Source organism: Ctenocephalides felis, unplaced genomic scaffold (genome assembly GCF_003426905.1).
Source record: "Ctenocephalides felis isolate EL2017-DRISC unplaced genomic scaffold, ASM342690v1 CF-g0.4_SCAFFOLD_01604, whole genome shotgun sequence".
Lineage (NCBI taxonomy): Eukaryota > Metazoa > Arthropoda > Insecta > Siphonaptera > Pulicidae > Ctenocephalides > Ctenocephalides felis.
In genome coordinates, this window is record NW_020537758.1 from 10,369,415 (window position 1) to 10,396,633 (window position 27,219).

Sequence of the window (27,219 nt, forward strand, 5' to 3'; positions counted from 1 at the left end):
TTTTATATATATTATAATACAGTAAAATTCAATATTATAGTATTCAATTTATGCCGAAATCGATTCCAAAAATTTGTAACTCTTTTAAGATTCGAATACAAAATTCATGCACATTCTGTGTTATGTTAATTAGGGGATCAGAATAAAATTATTTTTATTACCTTTCATATTGTTGTCTAATAATAACCAATGCATTCAAAGTCGTTACAACAATAATTCCTATATAACATTGCAAAAGATTCGACAAAGAAACTCCTGAACTAATTTTTTCGAACCCAATCCATTCAGCAGTATTGTATACATGTTCCTCGCCATTACTGTCCTAAAAATACAAAAAAATTATAAACAAATTTTACAAAACAAATTAGTTACAAAAATTAGGTACTTACTGTGCAGTTGACATCATAATCAGTGTGTTCTATATACTCAATTTGATATATCATTTTTAGTATAAATAAAACCGAAACGACGACTGTGATTATTTTGGTGACAATTACTTGCCATTTGCTGTCGAAAATTTGGCATAAGGAAATTAACAGGACGAAGAGGATGTGCATTGCAGAAACCTGTAAAAATAATAAAAATATATATCCTAAATTTTAATTATTTCATTATTTTTTATCCTTACCTCGTATATGCACATAATCATTATGGAAAACATTATAATCTTCACCATGTGCAGTTCTAAGGCTTGGAAAGTAAGTTCGTAAATATCTTTAAGGATACTTTTAATTTTTTGGACGCCTTGATGTATGACTAAGGAGTCACTGGATAGTTCTCTTTCTAAAATACTGAAAATTGTACACATAAATTTTTAGGCTTCAGAAAAAAAATCACTAAGCCCAAATTTGCATTGTTCTTACACAGATGGTGGTTCTTTTGTAGTAGGTTCTTCGACATCTGCGGGTTCTGAACCATAAATACTAAAAGGTCCTCCTTGTGCAGAACTTGCATCTGAACGTGCTGAAAATTGGGTTCTGTTACCTACACTACTAGTCCTGGAAAAAAAATTAAATTAAACCAAAATTCGCTAGGAATAAAATTAGTCGAGTGGAGCCTAAAACACGCACAATCAGAAGTCGTCCGAAACAATTCAGATTTTCTTGTTTTTTTCTTACCCAAAATCAAGATTTTTTTCTGAAAAATGATTTTATTTCATTTAAATAATATATATCTTTTATTACCTTCGTTTCATGTCAGATAACGCCAAGAAATCCTTATGGAAATAGTGCAACTGAATCACAGATATTATTACGAAAAATGTAGGCGTTACAAGTTTTATGAACAACTCCCTGGTCTGGTATCTTTCTAAACCTATATCTAATTGTCTGAAAAAAAAAATTATAGAATATTATATAAAAATATAAAATTTAAAATATTATAAAATATTTTAAAATCCATCAGTACCTAAGGGTAAAAATAAATTGAATAAATGCATACTGTAAATTTATAAAGCTAATTATATTGGGCGACGAAGTGTGCAAAAAATTCGTTCCTTTTTATTCAAATTTAGATTTTTATGATGTTCTCAAAAAATTTGTTCCATTTTATTCAAATTTAGATTTTTTTGACAATTTTGAAACGTTTAAATAATTAGATCTTTTCTCATCAAATATCAAAATCTGCTAAAGTTTTTGACAAAAAATCTTTTTTTTGTTTTTTGAGCATTTGAAAATTTTTGAAAATTTTCGGTTTTATTGAAAATTTTAATATTTTTGAAAATTTAGGGATATACTGATATTATTGTGAAAAATGGATTTTTCAAAATATTTTTATTCTAATTTTTTTATTCTTTAAAATTCTACATTTTTTTTTGAAAATTATGAAAAAATTCGAAAATTGGAGTTGAACAAGGGTATCAAACTAAACAACAGTGCTCAAAATTGAAAAAAAATACATCTCCTGATATCTAAAACACCCCATTGCTGGTTCATAAGTTTTGCCCCCTACTTTAAAATAGTATGGTTAAAATTAGTATACATTAGCATAGTAAGTTATAGCAACCGAAAAAAAGGAAAGAAAATTTTTCGACAAATTCCAATTTTCCAAATTTTTCATAATTTTCAAAAAAAAAATGATAAAATTTGAAAAACTCCAAATATTTTTTACAAAAATATCAGAATATATCGAGAACTTCAAAAATATCAAAATTTTCAATAAAACCTAATATTTAAAAAAATTCAAAATTCTCACAAAATTAAAAAACGCGTTTTTTCAAAAACTAAAATTTTTTTGCAAATTTGAAAAATTTACAAATTTTTGAGAAGAGATCCAATTATTTTCGATTCAAAATTATCAAAAAAATCTAGACGATGTGAAAAAACTCTTTTTACAGAAAATTTCGTTATTTTGAAAAAAAAAATCAAATTTTTCATAATTTTTAAAATGGAAAAATTGTAAAATTTGAAAAAGTGTCAAATATCTTTTACAAAAATATCAGAATATTTCGAGAATTTCAAAAATATCAAAATTTTCAATAAAACCTAATATTTTCATTAATTTCCAAATGCTCAAGATATAAAAAACGATTTTTTTTTTCAAAAACTGTAAAAGATTTAAAAAAGAATGTGTAAGACATTTAAAAAATTGACTAGATCTTGAAAAAAGATCAAATTATATAAACGTTTCAGAATTTTCAAAAAAGAATCTAAATTTGAAAAAACAAGAACTAATTTCTTGTAAACATCATCGCCGAATTTAATAAGCACTTATAAATTCACAGTATACATTCATTAGATATATTTTTTAATTTATTGATTAATGTTATTTAAATTATTTTAAAACAATTGTTATTAATTATTGAATAATTTTAATTTCTCGAATATTTAGTTCCAGCAATTTGCCTTAAGGCACGATGCCATACACCACTAGTTTTATTTTAAACTTACAATTTACTTGGAATTTTGGCATAATCCTGCCAATATTCAGGGAAGTTGTCGAATTGATATGTATAGACCATAATTAAAATACACATGGAGAAGACTATTACGGTTAACCAAAAACCGTACATGATTTTGCGCCAAATTTTCCAGGATATCTAAAAAGTAAAAGATATCTTATATAATATTTTGTGTACATCTAAAAGTTACATATTTTCGGTTTATCTTACTTGAAATGTGAGCATGAATATCAAAAACAAGGACATGTAAATAATTCTAAAAACTGTCATCCTTTGTCCAGTAACGCCACTAACAAATAACATTATAGCAACAACCCAAATCCAAAATTTGGTCATGATGTTTTTGATAATATTTCCTGCTTTCACCATAAATTTGCTTTTCATTTCAGGTTCTTCCTTAGGAATTGCTGCAAAGATAAAAAAAAATCTTAAAAATATATCCTTTAAACGGCACAACTAGTGTAACCGCCTAAAAAAAGATGATTTTTGGGAATTTATATTAAAAAAAGTACTTTATCACTCATTTCAAAATTTTATGAATATATTTATACATGTTTTAAGAAGACATAGTATTTTTTTAAAATTTTACAATTTTTTTTTTTTGAAAAGTATGTAATTTCGAAAGTTTGAGTTTTTTTCAACTATTAGGGTAAGACGAAGCACAAGGGTATCAAACTAAATAACTGTGCTCAAAATTGAAAAAAATACATCTGACATCTACATCGCTCCATGGCTGGTTCATAAGTCTTGCCCTCTACTTTAAAATAGTGAAAATAGTATAATTTAGCATAGCAAGTTATAGTATTCGAAAAAAATCGGAAATGAAAATTTTCATATCTTTACGTTTCAAAGGTTTCTGAACATCGTGTTTGTGTCTGTGTGTGTGTGCGGATACAAATTTTATATTATTATGAAGCGCAAAGAATGTGAAAATAGAAAAAATTTCGTTATTTTAAATAAGTTTGAATAAAGTCCAATTTACAAATTTGTCACAATTTTCAAAATAAAAATTTGTATAATTTTAAAAAATATCAAATTGTTTGAAAAATCAATTTTTACAAAAATATCAGAATAATTAGAAAATTCCTAAAAATATATTCTTTAAGGGCACAACTAGTGAAACCGTCTCAAAAAAGGTGATGTTTGGGAATTTATATTAAAAAAACTACGTCATCAATCATTTCAAAATTTCAGGAATATATTTATACATGTTTTAAGAATACATAGAAAAATTTTGAAAAAAAAAAAAAAATATTTTTAAGTTATCGTCGATCTCCAACGGCGGGACAAAAAAAGAGCCCTTCACTGCTGCAATGATTCCGGCCTTTTACGTGGATGATATTTAAAAAAAAAATCTCGTTAAACTCTATAATATTGTCTGTAAAATAAATTACGATAAAGAAAAAAAATCAAAAATTGACAAAATGACGGCGTTTTTTTTGGAAAAAAAAAGTCGAATTTTACCCAAAATTTTGGTCGTTTTTGGACTGCCAAAATTCGATTTTTGATCCGATCAAAAATCGATAGTTCATTTTACGGAGAACTATATATAGAACATGTAAAAAAAATAATAGTGATCGGATCATTTGTTTTTGAGTAATCGCTACAGCAAATTCGGAAAATGCCGTTTCGAGAAAAACGCGTTTAAAGATTAAATGATCGTTATACTATATATATACTCTTACTCTGTGACTCAAAAACTATTTAAGATAGCGATTTAAAATTTTGGTATGTTATTTTTAAAGGTATAACCTATCGAAATATGAAAAAATTGAAAATTCGATTTTTGAAAATTTCACACTAGTTGTGTCCCTTAAGCCAAAGAAATTATTTAATTTTTTATTTACTAGATGTTGCAGCTCCGACTGTCAATTGCAAAGGAGCAACCATATCAGCAATTGTAGACTTTCTTTTTTCCTGTTTACGTTCCTGCATCATTTGCCTCAAAGTTATCCAAAACATTATGGTAAACAAGGATTTTATAATCAGAGGACTGCAAGGTAGAGTTTTGGGCCTGTCGAAGCCTATTTGTGCCATATTCATCCCCTAAGGAAAACAATTATGATCAACAGGAATTTTTGTACAAAATATGTATAGTTATACTTACTGATATTACAGAAGGTAGTTCTTCTTCAGTTAAATCCATTCCATAAATATATTGTGCTAAAAGGAGAAATTGTGCATAGAAAACCAGCAACGGGCTTGTCCTCAACATAGTACGTCTTTGATTCGGAACTATCCATACAATATTAGCCCACAAGAGAAGGATGAACGTTAACCAGCTGTGATATGTAATACTCCATGTCTGCAAAATAAATAAATTATTATATTATAGGTACGACTAATGCAAACTAGGCGCCTTAATAAAAAACACATTTTGAAAATTCGGAGTAACCCTTATTCATAACTAGATTAATTTGAATAGATTTGATTTGGTTTAATAGAAATTCTAGCCCACAAGACAATTTGCCTGGCGTTAATTGAAGCCTCTACGTGCCCGGGAAGTCGGTGAAAAATTAAAAAAACTAACAAATTTTTCGTCCATTTTTTGGACATTTTTACTCGTGAAATCTTTAAGCGCCCATAACTTTTGAACGAATCATGATAAGACATTGATGTTTTCGGATGAAATATTCTAAATCAAAAGATCTTTAACCCTGTATAAGAGTTTTTAAAATACCTCTCACCGTTCGCGAGATATAGCCCAAAAACTGTTTCAAATTATCAAGTTTGAAACAGTTAAACGTCTATATCTCGAAAAATATTCAACATAGGGTCATGATGTGTATGAATGAAATATTCGCATTTAAAATATGTATATGCAGGTGCAAAAATTTTTATGATAGCTCTAACCGTTCCCGAGATATTAGCTAAAAACCATTCGCTCCTTTTCACATATTAAAAATGCGTTTTTCTCGAAAACTATTTGAAGTGCGATCGAAATTTTTTAATAGCATTTTCCTTATGTCATAAGGTATCAACGTTGTGAAAATCATCAAAATCGGAAACAAAAAATTTTCATCCAAAATCGGAATCCAAAACGTGATGCTATCGGAATCCAAAATTCAGTTTTTTCTTATTTACTCGGCAACCGTTGAGAATATTAAAGTGCAGTTTTTTTCACGTTATTCTAGCCCACAAGACAATTCGCCTGCCGTTTAATTGAAGCCTCTACGTGCCCGGGAAGTCGGTGAAAAATTAAAAAAACTAACAAATTTTTCGTCCATTTTTTGGGCATTTTTACTCGTGAAATCTTTAAGCGCCCATAACTTTTGAACGAATCATGATAGGACATTGATGTTTTCGGATGAAATATTCTAAATCAAAAGATCTTTAACCCAGTATAAGAGTTTTTAAAATACCTCTCACCGTTCGCGAGATATAGCCCAAAAACTGTTTCAAATTATCAAGTTTGAAACAGTTAAACGTCTATATCTCGAAAAATATTCAACATAGGGTCATGATGTGTATGAATGAAATATTCGCATTTAAAATATGTATCTGCAGGTGCAAAAATTTTTATGATAGCTCTAACCGTTTCCGAGATATTCGCTAAAAACCATTCTGGTATATTTATACATACGCAGTTCGGACGCATTTGGGACTTCGAGAATATTATTTTCATCTTTTCAATTATCAGGAGCACACGCGCACTCAAGATATAATGGCTGTGAGAGCGTTTCTCGTTTGTTTACATAAATATATATTAGAACGTCATTCTCATTTGTTCCTTGCAGATTACTTTCAGTTTACTTTCATCTCACAAATATATGTTATAGAAAACTATTATTAAAGTAGCAATATGTTAAGTATATCAGATCCTAAATTGAAGTCAGTTAGTAATAAGTTTAAAACTAAATTTTACGTTGATATAACAGTTATTAATTAAATAAAAGAAAAGTTCAAAATTTCGTTTGATATGTGCATTTTGCAAAGAAAAATTTGCTGTAAGTGAATTAAGCCAAAATCGTAACTGAATAATTTCACACCATTTGTCAGAAATCAACTTATATGCTAAAATAATATATAATTAGAATTATAATATCAAAATAAATAAAAAAATCCAGTTTTGTGTGCCTTTATGTTTTTGTAATTTTGCATTTTCCTTATGTCATAAGGACAAATAAAATAAATCATCAAGATAAAATGAATTTGAATTCGACTTTTTATTTTCTTCAGCATTTAATAGAAAATTTGGGACATTTTTTTGATTTTTTTGAAATTACTAACAAATATCAGCACCCCTTTTAAGTTAGACAGGGAGAAACTAGATAAAATTTACTGCGATTCCATACCAACAGTTATATAAACTCCGATATAAAAGTAAATAAAAATTTAATAAAAATATTTTTTGTGTACATACCATCATGATGATATTGGTGAAGATATAGGAAGACATTATTATAACTTGAAATATTGACACAATGGCAAGAATGATTTGTTCCAACAAAGTTCCATCTTCTTCCACAGTTTCTGAAGGAAAAACAAAAACAAAATTATTAACAATTTTTATTCAAAATCTAGTAATTATTAAATTAAATTTTTACCATTCATGTCCTGCATTTGTATATTTTCTTCAGGTACCTCACTATTTGTGGTTCCAACTGCCTCTTGAGTAGAAGTCTGTTTCATGTATCTTCTACCAGGACTTACACCTCTTATTAACTAAATAAATAAAACAGTATTAAAAATTCATTTAGATATATTTACGTTTTTATTACGTAGTTTTTATATTAATAGCATAATAAATTAAATTAATAATTATATAACAATTAAAAATTAAATAATTAATTGTCTAAATTGGTAATACCAAGAAAAGTGCAGACGAATTATTTACAATTTGCAGAATAACGAGAATTTTATAAATATTAAATTTAAAAACAAAAATTACTTCAAGTAGTAACAACTATATAAGTATGTATTTATTTTAATTACATAAATTTAAAAAAAGTATTATTTTAATTATTTTAAAGAAACCATTTCCATCGACTAGAAAACATTATTTTTACGTGTGCAGAAATAAATAAATATCGTTCAGAATTTCAGAATTATTGCTTTTTTTTGATTATTTTTTTAGAGTTTTTTTTGTGTGAAGATTTTAAAAATATAAGAATCTTACAATATTATTATTATATTATTAATTTAGAAATTTACTTATAAAAGTTTATTTTACTAATTGTTATAATAAATTAATTTTGTTCAGAATTCTGGAATAGTTTCTTCTTTTCATTATTTTTTTAGAGATTTTTTGTGTAAAGATTTTAAGCAAACAAGAATATTTTATCAAAATTTATACTTTAGAAAATTACTTATAAAAAAATATTTTTACTTATTATAATAAATTATTTTCGTTTAGAATTTTAGAATTATTGCTTGGTTTAGTAATTTTTTTAGAGATGTTTTGTGTTATGATTTTGAAAATATAAGAACCTTATAATATTATTTATAATTTAGAAATCTATTTATAAAAATTTATATTTATTTATTGTTATAGTAAATTAATTTATTTTAGAATTTTCTTAGAGACTCTTTGCTAAAAGATTATAAATTAGAAATAAATTTAGAAATATTTATTATTTTAGTAGTAATAAATAAATTTTGTTTAGAACTATAAAATTATTGCTACTTTTAATAATTTTTTTTTAATGATTTTTGGCATAATGATTCATAATTATAAATATGAGAACATTTATATTCATTATTTAAAACTTAAAAATAAACTTAAACATTTTACTTTTATTGTAATAAATTATTCATAGAATTCTAAAATTATTGCTTTTTTTAAACGATTTTTAGGGACTTTGAACAAAAAAATATTACACATATTAAACAATCATAATTATTATTTATAATTCCATAAGTTAGTACTTTAACACTAAACATAATTTTTAATTTATTTTATTAAAATCTGCAACTATATAAAAGCCTATCAAATAACATTTTTATACCAAAAGATTTGAATAAAAAATAATATAGCAGTAATATATATTAGTATGTAAAAATTTTAATAATATATATTTTTAAAAATTTTAAAGCATTTACAAAATATGATTTAATCGAAAAAATATAAAATAAGAATAAAAAAATATATAAAATTCTTGAAAAATATAATATTTTCGTTAGATATATTTTGTACTCCAAATATATATTTGAAAAAAAAAATAAAAAGCCTAATAAATTTTAGTATATTACATACTCACAAGGTACTATTAATTTAAAATACTTCAAATAAATTAATAACAAATATATTATTTTTTGAAATATATAAAATCCACCACCTATGAGAAAAATGAATATAAAATCTAAGGTGCAAAAGAAGATGCAGTGCAGTAAACAAAAACCAATTATTAATGAAAATACGTAAAAAAATCTTGAATAAAAATTCACCATGTATATTAATATATTAAAACTAAAAAAAATTAAAATATGTTATACAAAAAATGATACGTACAGGCGTCGTTTCGTTCATCTTTCGACGTGCTTTATTTGTTCTATTTTGAACCTAAAACAAATTAAAACAAAAACAAATAAAAGCAAGAAAATTTTGTGGTTAGTACTGCAAAATTAGTAAAAACATACATAAAACAATGATAAGAAAATTAAGTGTGATACAAATATTTTTGGGCCGATCTGCAAAAAATTACTACATATATATAATTAATATAAAGACAGGTGTCGACATCTATCGAAGCGGCGTGTAATCACAACAAAAAGCATAGAATTTTAGTGTAGATTTTGAAAAAAATTGAATAATCTACTCGTAATTTTGTAGTGGCCGTTCTCCATTTATCAGTGGTAGTTTTAGCAGAATCAGAGGTCGATCGCACCAGTTTGGCCCTGGACAAACGTGCAGAAACTTGACGCGTCAAAGAGCCGCTAAAACTTCCAGCGTCAAGTTTTGATAATTTTCTTTCCCTCTACAGAATAATAATCCGAGACCATAGAGCAGCATGGGAATAAATGATTATGATAAAAAAAACTACTCGAAAACCAGAATTATTGAATCCAAAAAAATCTACTTAAGGTGAATGTTTGATGTTACTAACCTGTGGTTTGAGCAAAACTTTTGTTTCTAAAATCATGGTGTAGTATAAAAGATACAAGGCTACTGGGTTCACAAACGATGCCCATTCTACATCCAAAATTGTTATTATACGAGGATTTTGGCAGTTCCACGTAAACAGTTGTGTGATACCAAAATATCTGGGAAATAAAAAACAAAACGTTGGCAAAGGTACTTAAATTAAACCACATAGTAAATAACATAAACTTAGTTTGGGGGTATTCTAGTGTAGAAATTCAAAAAAATGTTTTTTTTTTATTTCATATTTTCAAAGCTTATTTATCTAAGAAAATGGGTACGAAAAGGTTTTTGAAAATTTGAATTATTTTCGGAGATATAGGCATTTTACTGACTCGGTCTCCATACTGGTTTGGCTCACGCAAAACTTTAAATACGTTTTTCTCAGAACAGAATATTTCACTACTTTTGACACGATTTCTCGAGTTCTACTCGACCGATTCACTTGAAATTTTCAGAGAGTCTTGTTTATAGACCTATCTGTATCCCAAACTAGCATTATGCCCAAATTCCAATTTTTACTATATTTAAAAAATTCGAGAAACTCAAAGAAACAGTAAAAAAAGACACTTTGTCGCCAATTGTAAAAAAAAATTTTTCACTCATCGCTAGTTCGGGCGATTACGACATCATTGTAATAATCTTTTTAACTAAAAATGAAAATTTTTGCATTTCTCGACGTTTTGAAGGTTTCTGAACATTTTCGCATAATGGATGTGTGTGTGTGTGTTTTGTATGTCCGCATTTTTTCGTCCACGTTTTCGGGCGCACGGATCAACCGATTTGAATGGTTTAAAACACATTCGATACCTATTGATAAGAAAATGTACTGATTAGTTGTTGGCAAAGGCAGGTCCAGCCGTTACGGAGATAAAGAGCAAAGAGTGCAGAAAATACAAATCGAGTTTTTGAGAGAACGGAGCATCCGATTTGAATGATCTAAAAAACATTCAATTTGTAATGATTGGGAAAAGAGGTAATTAGTTTTTGGCTAAGACAGGTCCCGCCATTTCGAAGATACGGAGCTAAAATGTGCAAAAAATGGCAGTTTTTGAGTGAACTAAGCGTTCGATTTGAATAATCTAAAAAACTTTCTGCTTGTATTGACAAAACAATTGATTTTGAGAAAAAAAAAATATGGCATCTTTTTTTATTTTCCATAAACTATTTTTGTAATTTTGGATTAAAAATTCAAAAAAATGCCCAGGCTAAGCACAGTCTAAGCGCCACCATTCATGAGATCATTCATATCAAACGAATGGTGTAAGTATGAGTATTTTCAAGAGAGATATTAACGCGATTGATGGATAAATTTTATAAATATAAAGGATTTTTTTTAAGCAACTTGCCGATAAGCTAAACGACTTATAAATCACCCTGTATCATACTGCAATTATTCATATATGTATTGTAATTAAGTTTTTGAATTTATCAACTAAAACAAAGTCAAAATATTTTTTTTTATAAAATTCGATCTTAAATAGCTAATGAAATATAGAAATTTTGTCCCGATGTTGAGGATTTTTTGAGCAACTTGCCAATAGGCAAAACGACTAATAAATCACCCTGTCTTATAGTCCACCTGTCAATATACGTATTGTAATTAAGTTTTTGTATTTATCGACTAAAACAAAGTCACAATATAATTTTCTATAATATGATAAGAAGAAATCTAGACATTTAATCCCGATGTTGAGGATTTTTTTGAGCAACTCTGGTACAAATTTTTACCCTGTTTATGTATTGGAGCACTTTTCCAATTTTGTGAAAACTATTGAAAAATGTGAAAATTCCGCCAAGCTAAGCACAGTATAAGTAGAAATGTCGCACAGAATTATTTGCAAATGCGTTTGGACTGTGACTATACGGGATCACTTTTTCAATTTTGTGTAAGTTAAGCAATTTTTTTTTTGAAATTGAATTCGAAATGAAATGACGATTGTTAATGTAATAATTGATTTATGATTTACATTTGATTTGCTCAGATACAACAAGATAGCAAAAATAATGAAAGTTACAGTATTTGTAATAATATATTTGAAAACGTTTAAAATTTCTCGAATATTTCATTACGGTACGGGAAGTTCCAGCAATTTGTCTTAAGGCACCATACCATACACCCCACTAGTTATTTCTTTTATTTCGGAGGGCTGAAATCATATCAAGACTGAGGTGAAAATTTTTTGAGACCCCCACTTCGCCAGTTCCTTAAATTTTCAACTTTTTGTTTTTTTAATTTTTGTCTTGTATTTTAATAATATTAATAAACAAGTGGTAAAAAGTGGATAGCAAAAATATTCATTGCTTTCTTCTAAAAATGACCTAAAATTCATCGCTCTACACTAAAATACCCCGTTAAAATAAACCATATATTAGTTTTATTACCTGGTCCATTTTACTGAAGGCGGTAGCAAATCTTGAAACATTTGCAGTTGATACAAATAAAGTACTACGATATGAACTATGAGTAAAGGTGCTACAAAAAGGCGGCAACTTAAAGCGAATTTGCGCCCTAAACTTCGGCAACAGGACCACCAAGTAGCCGATGCCAAAAATGTTAAAAAATAAACACTGTTGGGAATGGAAGGCCGCATAGAACCAGCTATGCACAGGAATGCTAAGAGCATATATTTACCTATAAAAAATAAATTGTAAACCTTGATAGAATGAGTTTTATTTACTTGGTTACCATTTTACCTAGTTGTGCTAAAAATCTCTTAATTTTCTCATTACTTTTCCCACTGTGCATATCACTATGAAGACTGGCGCCGATGCCAATTTCGGCAGTGGCGGCACCGTCACCACTACCCCTATCAGCACCAGTTTCAGCATCCAGGGGCAACAAAGGATTAGTATCAGCTGGTCCTTGTTTGCTCAATTTTACCACACTCAGGTACATCAAAAAACATCCCACGAAGGTCAAGACTTCTGGCATCACCCATCGCACTATCTGGAAAAAATTTAATTTAGACAAATATTTTGTAATGATAAATTTTAAATTCTACTTACCTCTCTGGCGTACAAATCATTCAATCTAACGAAACCGATTTGCCTAAGAATGAACTCTATATTACTACAATTTGTTAAAAATGCTCCGTATGGTGCCAAGCAGATTAATGTTATGTGGAAGACTACGTGGGCGATGGCTGTTAAAAAGGCGAGGACTAGAAGAATTTTCCAAAATTTTCCTGTGATTTCTGAAAAAAAAACAAAAATACAAGAATAAAAGGGTTTTTCAAAAAATATGAAAATTTGCAAAATATTGAGAAAAAGTTGCCTAAGTCGTACCACTGCTTAAGTCGTACCACCGAATAAAATGTATCTGTTATTAATAAATTACATTATCTAGTACGGTTAAATTGTACTAATTATAAATGAATAAATAAATTTTAACAATTTGAAAGTGAGGCAATTTGTGAAGTTGTGTGAATTTTTTTCTTGCCAATGCTTACATGTAATATATATTCGATAATTGTTTAGGCATTTTTAAATGGTAGAATTTGTTGAAGTCCTGTGATAAGTAATAATTTCAAACTTTAAAGACTTAGTAGCTTGAGTCGTGCCTGTGTAAAATTCTTTATTCGTATCGGTTTAATGGAGAGAGTTTAACAATATTGCAAAGTTTTTGTTCAAGTTGGAAACATCAACTTTTGCTAATAAATATTGATACCTTATTTACAGGTTTATCTGTATTCTTAGTACCTACAGATTTGATAATTTTATAATACGAGTATATTTGTTTTTTTTAGATTATTATTTTAATTTTAATGTTATTTTGATAATTTTGTTCCACAAACTAAATTCTATATAGTTTTTTATTTATAGGTACGACTTAGGCGACTAGGCTCCTTAATCGTACCGAAGGCACATTTTTGATAAAGGAAAAAATACTTATTTCTATAAATAAAATATAAATTTTGGTAGTGGTTAAACTATGTACAAATTCAACAAAAGGCAACTACTTTCTTTTAATTTAATTGCACTAAATCTAGGGACGTATTTTCTTGGAGTTAAGAAAGTTAACGACTTAAGCAACCTTACCTCAAAAATGTAAAAATTATTTGTATTCAAAGTTTTTGAAATCGTTACTAATCTACAAAGCAAACGCTTTAGTTGGATGTTGATTTTTGAATTTTTCAATATCATTTTTTTTATTTAAAATATATTCCAATACTGTTTGAACTCATCCAAGTACTTTCTTAGTGTAATTATTTCATTTTTTTTGTAATTAAAATCAAAATAATAATAATCGTCAGTAAAAATTGAGATCAAAATTTAATTAGATTTAATTTATAATAAAAATAATGAATAAAAACATAAGAAAAATATAATAAATAAATATTTTTTGCAGTTTTTTTTTATTTTTACTTACTTTTCATAGAATCCGAAGTTGCAATCGGTACCCAGGGCAATGCAAGTAATAATAACAAGTACAGGAATGATAAGCCACATGGTCTGAAGGAAATTGCTGAAAATAAAGAAAAATCAATTATTAATTTCATATTAATAAACATACATTCATATTATATTTGCATATACACACTCGGAAATGTATATCTATCAATTTTCCTAAGTAAAATTTCAAATAAATTTTAAAGGTTTCCATCACATTCATCGTTAGATAGCTTCTACTATACTATATTTTAAGTGTATTTAAAAATATGCCATCTGCGATTGTCTATTAATGATTCATGATTTCATAATTCATTTCACAGAAACGTGTCGAAATATAAAACGATACAGACAAATCAAATCAAATCAAACAAACCGCATATACAAATAATTCTAAATCGATGGGTGTGATTCAGGCGATTCTGTTAACCTTGTCGATGATATATATTTTGTCAACCTAATTGCTATTGGAAGTATCAAATTTCATATAAACAGACACACACATACACATACACGTACACATGTGTATGTATCGATATTTCATATGGAGATAGATATATAAATAAAAAGAAAGAACTTTTTAAGTAAGCTTCCACCTAGCTATTAAAAATAAAACCCAATTATGTATAATTTTTTGCTACGTATGGTAAAATGATACCATGATATAAGAACCAATTCATCAAATTAAAGAATGAATTAATAATAACGATTTTGCATTTTCGACGTTCAGGAAGAACAAAACACAAAATAGAAGCATTGTTTTTCATTTTAGCGACAAAACATAACGATTTTTGATATTGTAGTGTAAATTAAAATTAAAAATAAACCAAAGTTTTGGTTTGTCCAGGTATGATTAATTGCTATATATAGATAGCTTTTATCAAACACAGATGATATTTTTTTTTTTTTTTTTTTAGGCAATCCCTTGCCTTAACAATAATTTATTTATTTTATTTATTTATTTACATATATACATTATTTTCATATCTCAGTCAGACAGAGGTGCCTGGTATGAGAGATTATGAAAAACAGTTTTCATATAATATTTACATTTCATTTGACTATAATATCTATTTCATTAATATAATATCTATATATAACTCTTCAGTCTTCTTTTTCTTCAATTTCCATATAGTACTTCTTTATTTTTCTTTTAAAATTATCATTATCATTGGTCATCTTAATATAGTCTGGCAATTCGTTATATATTTTGGTAGCACTCCATATGACATTTTCTCTCAAATTCTTTTTTCTATTGCGTTCAATGTGAAAATTGTTGTGTTGTCTCGTGTAGTGTTCATGTATATCTTGATTTGTGTCTATTTAAGATCGAATATGAATTTGATCAATAAAAGTCTAATAGGAGTCGTGTGCAGTAGTAAAAAAATCTGAGAAAACAATATAATATTATACTCTATTAAAAATATACTCTTCGCCAAATAACTCTATCCATTACTACAATAATTACCACAAATTTTGTAAAACATTTCTTCAATATCAAATTATATTTTGAAACCTCAAATTGAAATTTGAGGTCATACTGCTTGATATCGAGCTGGACAAAGTTGTGATTACGTGGAGTCTTAGTACACAAATTGCCTCTGAAAAGTTTTTGGTACATTCCATATTTTTGTCGAAATGGTGTGATCTTTAAGGAAAAAATAGAATTGGCTAACAATCTACATTTATAGTATTTATGTGCAGTTTGCATAATGAGAGTTAAGTAGAAAAAGCCTATTGAATTTTATATATAAGTTTTATCAAATTCCATCACACTTTTTCGTTTTTATTCTATATAACTTTATGCATTATCACAAAAATTGCCACCAATTGCACGAATTTCGCTTCCAAAAAAAAGAGCTGAAAAAAAGCATTCGAACATTAAATACAATATACTGATTGATATCAAGCTAGTCGGGGTAAAATTGTTTGGCATTTCAAAACAATATTTGTGTAAGATATTTTACATCTTTTGCACACATGGTGTTATCTTTCAGAATAATGATACCTAAAATCTATTGTTAAGGTCTCTGAATTTATAGTATGTCATAAAGCTCACAGGATATGTGTAGTTTGCATAATGAAATTTAAGCAGAAAATTATATCATATTTAGTTGATTAAATTTTTTATATAATCTATCGCTCTTCCGCCTCTTTTCTAAATAACTCTATCCATTACGACAGCAATTACCGCCAATTTCCTAAAATATTTCCCCATAATCAAATGATGATTTCCTCGCCTAGCTCCTCACATTGTTTATTATCTCGGCGGCAGAAAGGCGCACGCAATCGCGAAATACAACACGAGGAGGCTTTCATTTGGCTTTGGCTTTAGCTCAGGTACATTTGTATGATTAGGTTAAAAACTAGAGAAACGATTCACATGTCCCTAGTTCGTGTGACAATTACTTTTTATATGCCACTCAGAATTATTGAGGCAGGAATTCATTTAGACTAGAGTCAGCCGCAGAACTAGAGTAGAGAGATAGGCCGTAAAGGGACTTTCGTGTTGGATTTAATTATACATAGGCATAGTAGTATATATAGGCTCGGCTGTGGTGCGCGAAAAGTCGACGAATTAATTTAATTACCGACAGTGGAATAGAAAAATATGAAATACTCGAAATTTGTGGATTGGTTGTTAGAGCCAATTTGCTTTGACGATTAAATTTTTATGTGTAAAAATTCCAAGGAGACTAAAACGAACTCATCCATCAGAACTCTGTAATAGAGATGCAATTTAAATTCATATATATATATATATATATATATATATATATATATACAGGGTGGCTGATATGTATTGCAACAAAGTAAAGCGCTATAACTTTGTCATTTTCATTTTAAATTTCATTGTTCAAAAGCAAAAATATCAGAAATAACATCAAATTTTAGAATTTGTTCATATTTGTTCCAATTGGCCACTTTTGGCACAAATTATGGCTTTCAAACGGCAGAAAAACCATAACACGCTGCACGAAAGTGGCTCTGGGGTATTTTGGCCCATTCCCGGCGAGGCGCCTTCTTGGGATGATCGACACTTTGGTATTTTTTAGTGCGAACCTTACTCTTCAAAATGTCCAAGACACAAAAGTCCAGCAAATTTAGATCCAGAGATCTTGGTGGCTATTGTGCGATGGAAATGAAGCAAAAAACCTCTTTTATAAGCCATTTTTGGTAGGCGCGTGCTGAGTTTGATGGTGCTGAGTCCTGTTGGAATGACCATGGTCTGCGATCAAAATTTTTGTCTACCCAGGACTTCAATACTGCCTTTAAGACATTTTCCCGATAATTTCGGCAATTATTTTGATCCCACGGTCGATGAATAAGAGTGGAATGTCACCATCGGCCGTTACGGTGGTTCACACCATTACCGTCGGCGGCGCTCGAGTTCTGGTGGTCAATCGAAGGTGTAAATTTTTAGCTGACCTTTTTGGCAAGTAAACCCTATCATTTTGTTTGTTCACAAACTGCTCGATTTGGAAGGAATTCCCATCTGAGAAAACCAAATTTGGTAACTAGCCACTTTCGTGCAAGCGAAGCAACCCCTTCGCTTCTTTCCGTATAACTTTTTTTGTGCATCAATGAGCTCTTGCACTTTTTGGATCTTCAATGGTTTTAGTTCAAGCTCATTTTTCAATATGTGTTGCATCCGTTTTTGCGAAATGTTCAGCTCACGGGCCATTTTTTTACCACTGCGACACGAATTTCGATTGATTTTTGTCTATACTTTTGGATCATTTCTGGGGTTGTTAGTGTTTTTTTTCGTCCACTTTTTGGACGCGGTGCAACACTGAGTGTATCACCGTTACGAGTTATGGTACGAGAAACAAAATATTTGTTCGCATTTAAATATTGGAGGGCTTGAAATATAGCCACCTAAGGTTTTTCAGCCAATTATGAAGCAATCGCACAATCACGCTTGACTTTCATCACGAATAACTTTTTTTCTGAATGCAATAGATCAAAATGCTTTTGTACGCTTGTAAACAATTAAATAAACAATCACTGGAATAAATCTGTCATCTGTCTGATGAGCGGTTTAGAAATGATAGCGGTCTGAAATTGGTTGCAATACATATCAGCCACCCTGTATATATATATAACGAGAAATTGAGAGTCCATAATGCACCGCTATTAATAACATAAAATATAGGAGGGCAATATGTGCTCCTTCAATTTCTCGTTGTTAATATATTAGTTATTGTTAGTATTATTTTACACAAATTTAGTGTTCAATCAATTTTACATCATAATTAGTTTTTTTCTGTTTTTCCTGGTTTGGTACGTATAATTTTCTCCTTTTTATATATGTATATTTATTATCAACTTTGTATTTTTATAATATGTTTTTTAGATTACTGAATGATGACACACATCAAGTGTCGAAAAGTTTAATGAAATAAATAATTTTGTTATTGAATCTTTTTTTAATTCGACGATTGGGCTGTAAATATATATATATATATATATATATATATATATATATATATATATATATTTACTCTTTTTTATCTTTTCCTTTGTAACCCAAGCAAATGTATTTTGTATTTAAAGTAGAAGTAACACTGACTACTTCTACTATTGTCAAATTATTTGTCATATATAATCTAATTATATTATTTTTAAATTTACTAGATGTGGACTAAAGACAGTTGTAATTATATTGTAAAATAAAAACATAAATAAAAACAAATTATGTAACAACTAGTCCCATATTTTAAGTTTCATCTATACTGGTGTAATTTTTTTACAACTAAAATAACTATTGAAATCGCAAAAAATGTTACAATTGATAAAATTGATAAAAAACTAGTGGTGTATGGCATCGTGCCTTAAGGCTAATTGCTGGAACCTCCCGTACCAAAACAAAATATTTGAGAAATATATTAAATAGATATTTCAAATAGATTATTAGAAATACTGAAAATCTATAAACTGAATTGCAAAGCTAAAATTATTCATTCAAAGTACATCAGCCAGAACTTTAGCCAGAATTAAAATTAAAATCAAATTCAAAAAAAAAATATCAAAAAAAAATTTAATTTTTTTTCAAAGCAATTGATTTTTCAACACAAGCAGAAAGATTTTTAAATAATTCAAATCGGATGCTTAATTCTTTCAAAAGCTGCCATTTTTTGCACATTTAGCTCGGTATCTTCGAAACGGCTGGACCTGCCTGTGCCAAAAACCAATCAGCACTTCTCCCCGTGATTACAAATTGAATATTTTTTTTAACATTCCAATCAGATACTCCATTCTCTCAAAAAGTCGATTTTTATTTTCTGCACTCTTTGCACCGTATCTCCGTAACAGCTGGACCTGCCTTTGCCGAAAACTAATCAGCACATCTCCCTATCAATAGGAATCGAATGTTTTTGAACCATTCAAATCGGTTAAGAGATACTCCTAAAAACGTCAACAAAAAATTGTATCCACACATACACACGCACACACCATTTTTTCTGAGGTATGCCAAAATGTTCAGAAACCTTCAAAACGTGAAGAAATGCAAAAATTTTCAATTTCGATTTTTTGACGATTACAATAACTTCACTTAAGATATAACTTAACTTTGGATATTTAACTTAACTTTTAGATATATAAAATTCAAAAATTAGTCGATAGTACTATTTTATATTTTCTGCAAAATATGACGCATCTGCACACTTCTGTATACTGAGTTGGCCCGTGGAACATTAGCTTCAATCCGTACAAAAAATATTTTAATAGTTTAACAACCTTTTAAAAAACGCCTGTTTGAAGTCCCGTACATACATTAATTTTTTTTTACAATAACAATTTTAACAAAAAAATCTAAAAGCAAAGGAAACTGTTTTGTACTAGTTTAGTGTTATAGCTAATATTAAGAATATAATATGAAGGGAGCCCTAATTATTAATGAGATCTTCAAGAGAACTATAACTTGTTCTTATATAACTGAATTTAAAATGTAATTTTTTCTACATTCTCTTTTTTTATTAATTTCCACGTAAAATTCAGCGGTGTATTCTCTATATAAAAAAGATATTTCTCAAGTATATGGACTAATTATATAAAAAATGAAACACATCAAGTTATTATTTTCAATTTTTTTATTTTTCAATCACTGAAAAAAAACAGTAATCAAAAATTATAATCTGGTACAAAGAAAATTCAAATTATTATTAAAATTTGAATTCTGATTTATAAAAATATAGAAATCTGTTTATAGAGATTTGATCTAAATTTTCCAAAGACATAAAACAATTTCCGATCTGATATAATAATACAAAACTGTAAACAATTACTATAAAATTACGTACCAGAAATATTTTCAAATTTCGATTGGCGCGAAGCCAAACTAAATTGTGATTTTGTCACGTTCCTCAAAGACATTAATGTGAACCACAAACTATTGTAATATATTAAGAAAAACAACATAAATTTATAACTAAAACATATGTGCATACTTTGTGTTAATTATTGCATATACAACTAGATCAAAAGCTTTGAATGAATTAGCTTTTGTAAATAACTTAATGAAATTGAGCAACAAATCAGTAATAGACAAAACATGCATTTGTAAAAAAATCTACAAATAATTGAATGAGAAATTAAATTAGAATATTTTGCATTTAAATAAACAATAACATATTACAGTATGTAATTAAAATTGAACATTCTATACAATTATTTTTTTTATTATTTTTTATTAATTAAATTAGGTGCTATTTCAGTAGCAGTAATTTCTACTTAAATGTCTATTTGCGGAACTGTTGAATATTCATAAAATGGTTCTAATAATAAAATGAAGTGCGACAGTTCATTGAATTTATTATTGTTTGATTTCCCACAGGTGATATTTCTCGTAAACCACAACTGCAACCGGCAATTAAAAATATTTACAGCCATTCGTAATGCAAAACGAGACTATAAAATAATATATGGATTTAATAACACTAATGCTTTTGCTCGAAAGCTGAGACGGTTGATGGATTTATTATTTAATATTACTTAACACAGTAATAATTGATTAATACTTCAAAATTTTCTAGTTTAATTTTTTATAATAATTTTGATAAATTATTTTTGTTCTTCTAAGGCATTCATGATTCTTAGATTAATTTGATTCACAATGAACAATTTGCACTGTCTATTACCCAGACTAATAATTTATTATTCGCCATCAATTCTCATTCACTCCATTTCCATTTATTTGAGTGCCAATATCTTCTTCCATTTGAGATATTTGAATGATCATTACAGTTCCGAAATAACATTTTCGCCATTGAGACTTCTTTTATTATTCATTGTTATTTGAGCAATCGATCCCAATAAAATGGCAATCAAGTTATTTTCTCTTCTTCCATCGTGTTGTGTATTTTACACAAATACTCAATAAATTTAAGACCAAATGAACTTGTTATCATTAATCAGAACAAACATAGTATTTCACAATTCGTTGAAAGGTAGCTTACATGAACGAAGGCGACATTCGGAATGCGTTTGGTGAGATTTCTTTAGAAATTATTTTTAGAAATTTATTTGGGACATACAGGCAGTTTTTTAGCTCTGCAGGACGTGATGAATTGAAACTTAAAAGTAATTTTCGAGATTCAAATAAAAATAATTTATATTTTTTAATCATGTTTTCTATATTTATTAGTCTTCATATAACGCGGTAAAAATGATGCGGTTTGCTCTAATTTTGAGGATCTTAGATCGCAGTTTCCATATTACACGGCACAAACTCTTTGCGTTGTAGAAGGGTTTACTGTATATAATTCCTTTCTAATTCAGTTTTCTTAAAAATGCATATAAGTTTCCTATTCCTATTGAATTTTCCACTGCGCTAACTTAAAGTATCGATCAATTTCTCTCGCCGACTTTTGCTGCATTATTGGACTTTTGCCAAAACAAAATCTAGAACTGTAATCACACTTCTAATTTATTGTACAGTTGAAAAATTTTATGAAACTGTAAAATTTATTGTTGTACTGCACTTGGCAAGCTTGTTAGATCGATACACAATAGTAATAGAAATATTATTGCAGTTTCTTCAAGAACTATTAGGTTGTCAAATATCTCCCTTCCGCCTTTTTGTATTATAAACCAAGAGCAAAAAAGCGGAAGGGAGTTATTTGACAACCTAATATTATCAATATATTTTGTTACGAATTACTGAAATTGATAAAGCGTTCAGTAGCCAAATTTAAAATTTAAACAAACATTTAATTTTTATTTTGCAATTACAGCCCTAATAATAAATTTTTATAAAACTACACCTTTGTTATTGAAAATATTTGCTGATTGTATTCATAAAGTTGCAGTTTTGTTTGCATTTTGTTCAACAAATATTATCAATGTATTTTGTTATGAATTACTACTGATATTGATAGTGCGTCGATATTCACGACAGTAAACAAAGATAAGTTTGGCCTTGTGAGAATTAGTTGCAAATACTTTGATCACAAATCTACATACATACATTCATAAGATACGTCTTTTAACAGAAATGAGTAAAGCTATTGATTATATTCATCTACCAGGAAATCCCAATTAGTAACCGTGTACTTTCAGAAACATTTTGATACAGGAGATGTATCATCTAGAATAAAATTCTTTTTTTAGCAGAATTATAATTTGGCATGAGTTCATTATAACGTACTACATCAATTGGCTATCTGTCCATTTTATATTTGCATACTGAAAGCAACGAGAACAACCTTGGCACACCTTCTGCATTCATTGTGTTATCAATGCAAAACACGTATTGAAAAATCTAAACGAAATCGTAATGAATAGAAAAAAAAATTTCAAATTTTTTTGTAAAATATTTTTGTGACAGAGATCGGAAGTACGTGGTATATGAATTGTGTTTGCTATACTAGTATTTTTTCTCAAAAGAGCAACCCAGTGGTCAACCACTCTAATTATGAGCAGACTAGTATTTTTTTCGAGCTTGCAACCCATTGGTCAACTTCCTAAAAATGACTATATATATTATACCCACGATTTTTACTTAAAATTACATAAGAAATCTAAAATATCGAGTAAAGATTCCATATCAAACTGCTTGATATCAAGCTACCAGAGGTAAAAATCAAACTCAGGACTAAATTGTGTTAGCCACGTTATGAACAGCACCAAAGGCTCTTAGACTATAAAAATAAATTTTTAAATAATGAGTTTAATTACTAAAAATACCCAAATAATTTATCGATTTTAATAGCTGTTTATTTGAACATTTTCATTAAGGTAATAAATAATTTATAAAAAAAAATGGGAAATGTAGTAAATTCTATCTAGTTTTACCCAATCTAACTGAAAATAAATAGTTCCATATGAAATTTTTGAGTTATTTGACAAAAACCAAAAAAATGTCCCAAATTTTCTATTTATTGCTAAAGAATGAAATATCGAATTCAAAGTCGTTTCATTCGAAATGAATATCTAGCAAATGTGGATATTTTTAAATTTTTCAAAATGAAATTACTAATCTTAAGTTAGAACAAGATGCTCTATAAAAACACTTCTTTATTTAACTATTTTAAAGATCTTAAATACATTTGCCTACTATATAAATTTTATAGCCCAGGTATTTTTATACAAATAAACGTGTAAGGTTCAAGTACTTGCCAAAACCTAATCTAAAAATAATTTATTTTATATTGTTAATTAAATTTAGCAAATTTAATTTTACGAGACGTTTAATTGTCTTTTATTCTAATTAAAACTAGTTTAAACTTTTTAAGCACGCGGTGGAGAATATAAAAAAAATACGAAAAATGTAAGTAGATTTATAAGAAAAAAATATTGAAAATTTTCTGTTGTACTATATAAAAAGAATTTAAATCATTACCTCCAAAAAGACCTTTATCTTGTGTATATAAAAGCTAAAACTTTGCAATATAATTATTAATATTTTAATATTTGATTAGATTTTTCTTGAATTAAAACTAGATCAAGATATGGTGAAACATACTGAAGAGAAGAAACATTGATTTTTTTTATTATTTCGGTAAAGAATTTTTTTTATTTCACTAAAGAGAAGAAACTTTATTGAATTTTTTATATTATTTTGGTATGTAAAGATAATTTTAAATTTGAAGACTTAAATCAATAGTTTTACAAAACTCTATAAAAATCATTTAATTAATAATAAATTAAATTTTCCCAAATATTCAATGTCGCCTAGTAAGTATATTAAATTTTTAGTATGTCGATAATATTAATTATATATTCTCTATATTCATTTTATTTATGCCAATCGATCATACATAATTTATTAGATTTATGTTATATTTATATTTAATTTTTTAGATTATCCTCTAAGAATATTCTAAACTTTCATATCAAACTACGTCCACGACATGTGTCTGACATTTAAATATCCTCACATTCAAGTTTTTCAGCAAATGGTTTGGCTGTTACTTGGAATTATACCACTTTTTGGAGAAATTTAAAGGTCACAAGCATTTCGAATTTATTAATAAATAGTGTATTGCCTTTTGGTCTTGGTTCGCAAAAATCTAAAGAATTTATTGCAAATTTTAAATACTCATTTCATAGACTAATAAATTGTTTAAAAAAATGAAGAATTGATAATTGCTTTAATAAAACGTGCCAAATAGACATTTCTGATAAATCGTACGAAAATTGTTTGGGTGTTTTAATTTAATATTACTATAAAGAAATCTACTTACTTAAGATATCTTATATAAAAAGCTTCCAATTTGCAACTCGTATTTTCCTAGCTATTTTTTTATTTGTTTTTTTTTCTATTCAATAACACTTAAAATATATAGGTACACCATACATCATACATTTACGAGTTCAGCCTCGTTTCCAACATTTTACGATACTAAATGAATAAAAATAAAATGAAATTCGTAGGAAAAATGTGACACGGGCCAATTACATTAGTGGACATTGTTTTTGAAAGAAATAACAAATTTTGCTGCAGGTAGTTTCGAAATTTTAAATTCCGAGCCAAGAAATTAATTTATAGAGTATTCTTAATTTTTGTAAAATATATAAGTGCTTTTCTAGATTATACTAGAATTATTTTCCTCGTTTGTTGAAAATAACAAGTGAACATAAAACGAGACTATTTTAACTTATCGATAATGATTCAAGTATGTGTAATTTCTATTTGTAAATATTCTGAGTATTTCTCAATACAGAACATTCCATAGATACAAATGTCACATTTGAGAAATAACAATTAATAATAGTGATGACAGGTATATGGTATTTGTGTAAATAATCGTAGCAAATTGAGAAGACAAAAGTTTAAATATTTTTTCACAACTATATCTAATATAGTTAGAACTTTTACAGTACTAAATTTTCACAAATAATTAGCGAAAAGTTTTTGTTTAAATTATACCTAATAGAATATTTAATAAAAATAAATGCTTTTCTAGGTTGTAGAAAGCTTGGATGAATAAATTGCTAAATTGCATACAATATATTATTTTATTGCAAAGGTATTAAATTTATTCAATATATAAAATATTAAATATAGGTATAGTAATACAAATTTGAATAAAAAATCCAAAATAAATATAAACAACAAATAATATCCTGAGGATGAACATACAAAGTTCCGAATCGTCGACAATAAATCATTTTGTTTGAACTTTTTTTTTATTTAGAAGCAATTCAAAGCGCAACAATATATATATATATATATATATATATATATATATATATACAGTTATCAAAACAAATTTTGATTATAAATTTTATTACAAAAATCATACTACAGATATAAAATGCGATAAAATTTATGTTCTGAAAATAGAGCATGAATTTTTATATTTCAATTACGCATGAACGTAATATCGAATTTATTTGCAATGTGAGTTAATAGAAATTCATTTCAAATTTAATGACATCATAGAAAAAATAAAGTAAAATTTTATTCAATAAAATTTGAAAATCTCAATGAAGTTTTTAAGTTAAATCTATGAAAGTTTATTAAAACTGCACATTTAAATTTTGGAACTGTAAGACCAAATAAAATTTATAATTCATAATTTATAATGAAATTAATAAGACCACAGTTAAAAATAATAATAGAAATGTCTCAAGTTTTCTGGATTTTAGACTATTTATTGAATAAATTTGAAATTGGCAAGTGCATCTACTCAGGATAATACAAGCAAGATTTGTTAGTTCCATAGCAAAAATAACGAGTAAAAATAAATTCCTAGAAATGACCTTTTCTTCATGCTTGATTTATAAAATAAAATTAAATATTACAAGTTATAAAAATAAAAATATCGCATACAAAATATTACAAACTCGTATTAATCGTTTCTCTACAAAAGTCCTTTTAATATGGTCCTCCCATAATATAATTCTTCTAGCCTATTTATTAATACTATTAATTTTTTTCACTATATCATTCTCAAATTTTATATATTTGTGATACAGATGAATTTATAAATTTATGAATTATACGTCTTTCAAATAGATACATTTATGAATATACAAATTACAACAATACAATTTTACAAATTCATTATTATATTTTTACATAATTCTTCACAAGGCTTGTTGAAATCCATCTTTTTGCCAATATTATTTTCCGTTATATAGATAAATTTATAAAAATATAAATGACATCAATATTGACACAAATGCGTAAAATTCATCTTTTTCCAATATTATTTTTCTATCCCTAATAACTGATAGTGCTTTTTTCAAAATGTCATTCTCCCGTTTTTTATCTGTCATATAGATAAAAAATAGATACCATAATAGATCATGTAATAGTCAAATAGATGAATTTATAAAAATACAAATAACACCAATAAAATTTTTCAATTGCTTTCCTTTTCAATATTTATTTTCC

At 27.4% G+C, this 27,219-nt stretch overlaps 1 pseudogene; it reads right to left on the bottom strand.

Moving 5' to 3' along the window:
• The window catches only part of LOC113373338, a 73,643-nt pseudogene that overhangs the window by 35,340 nt on the left and 11,084 nt on the right, over positions 1-27,219 (bottom strand).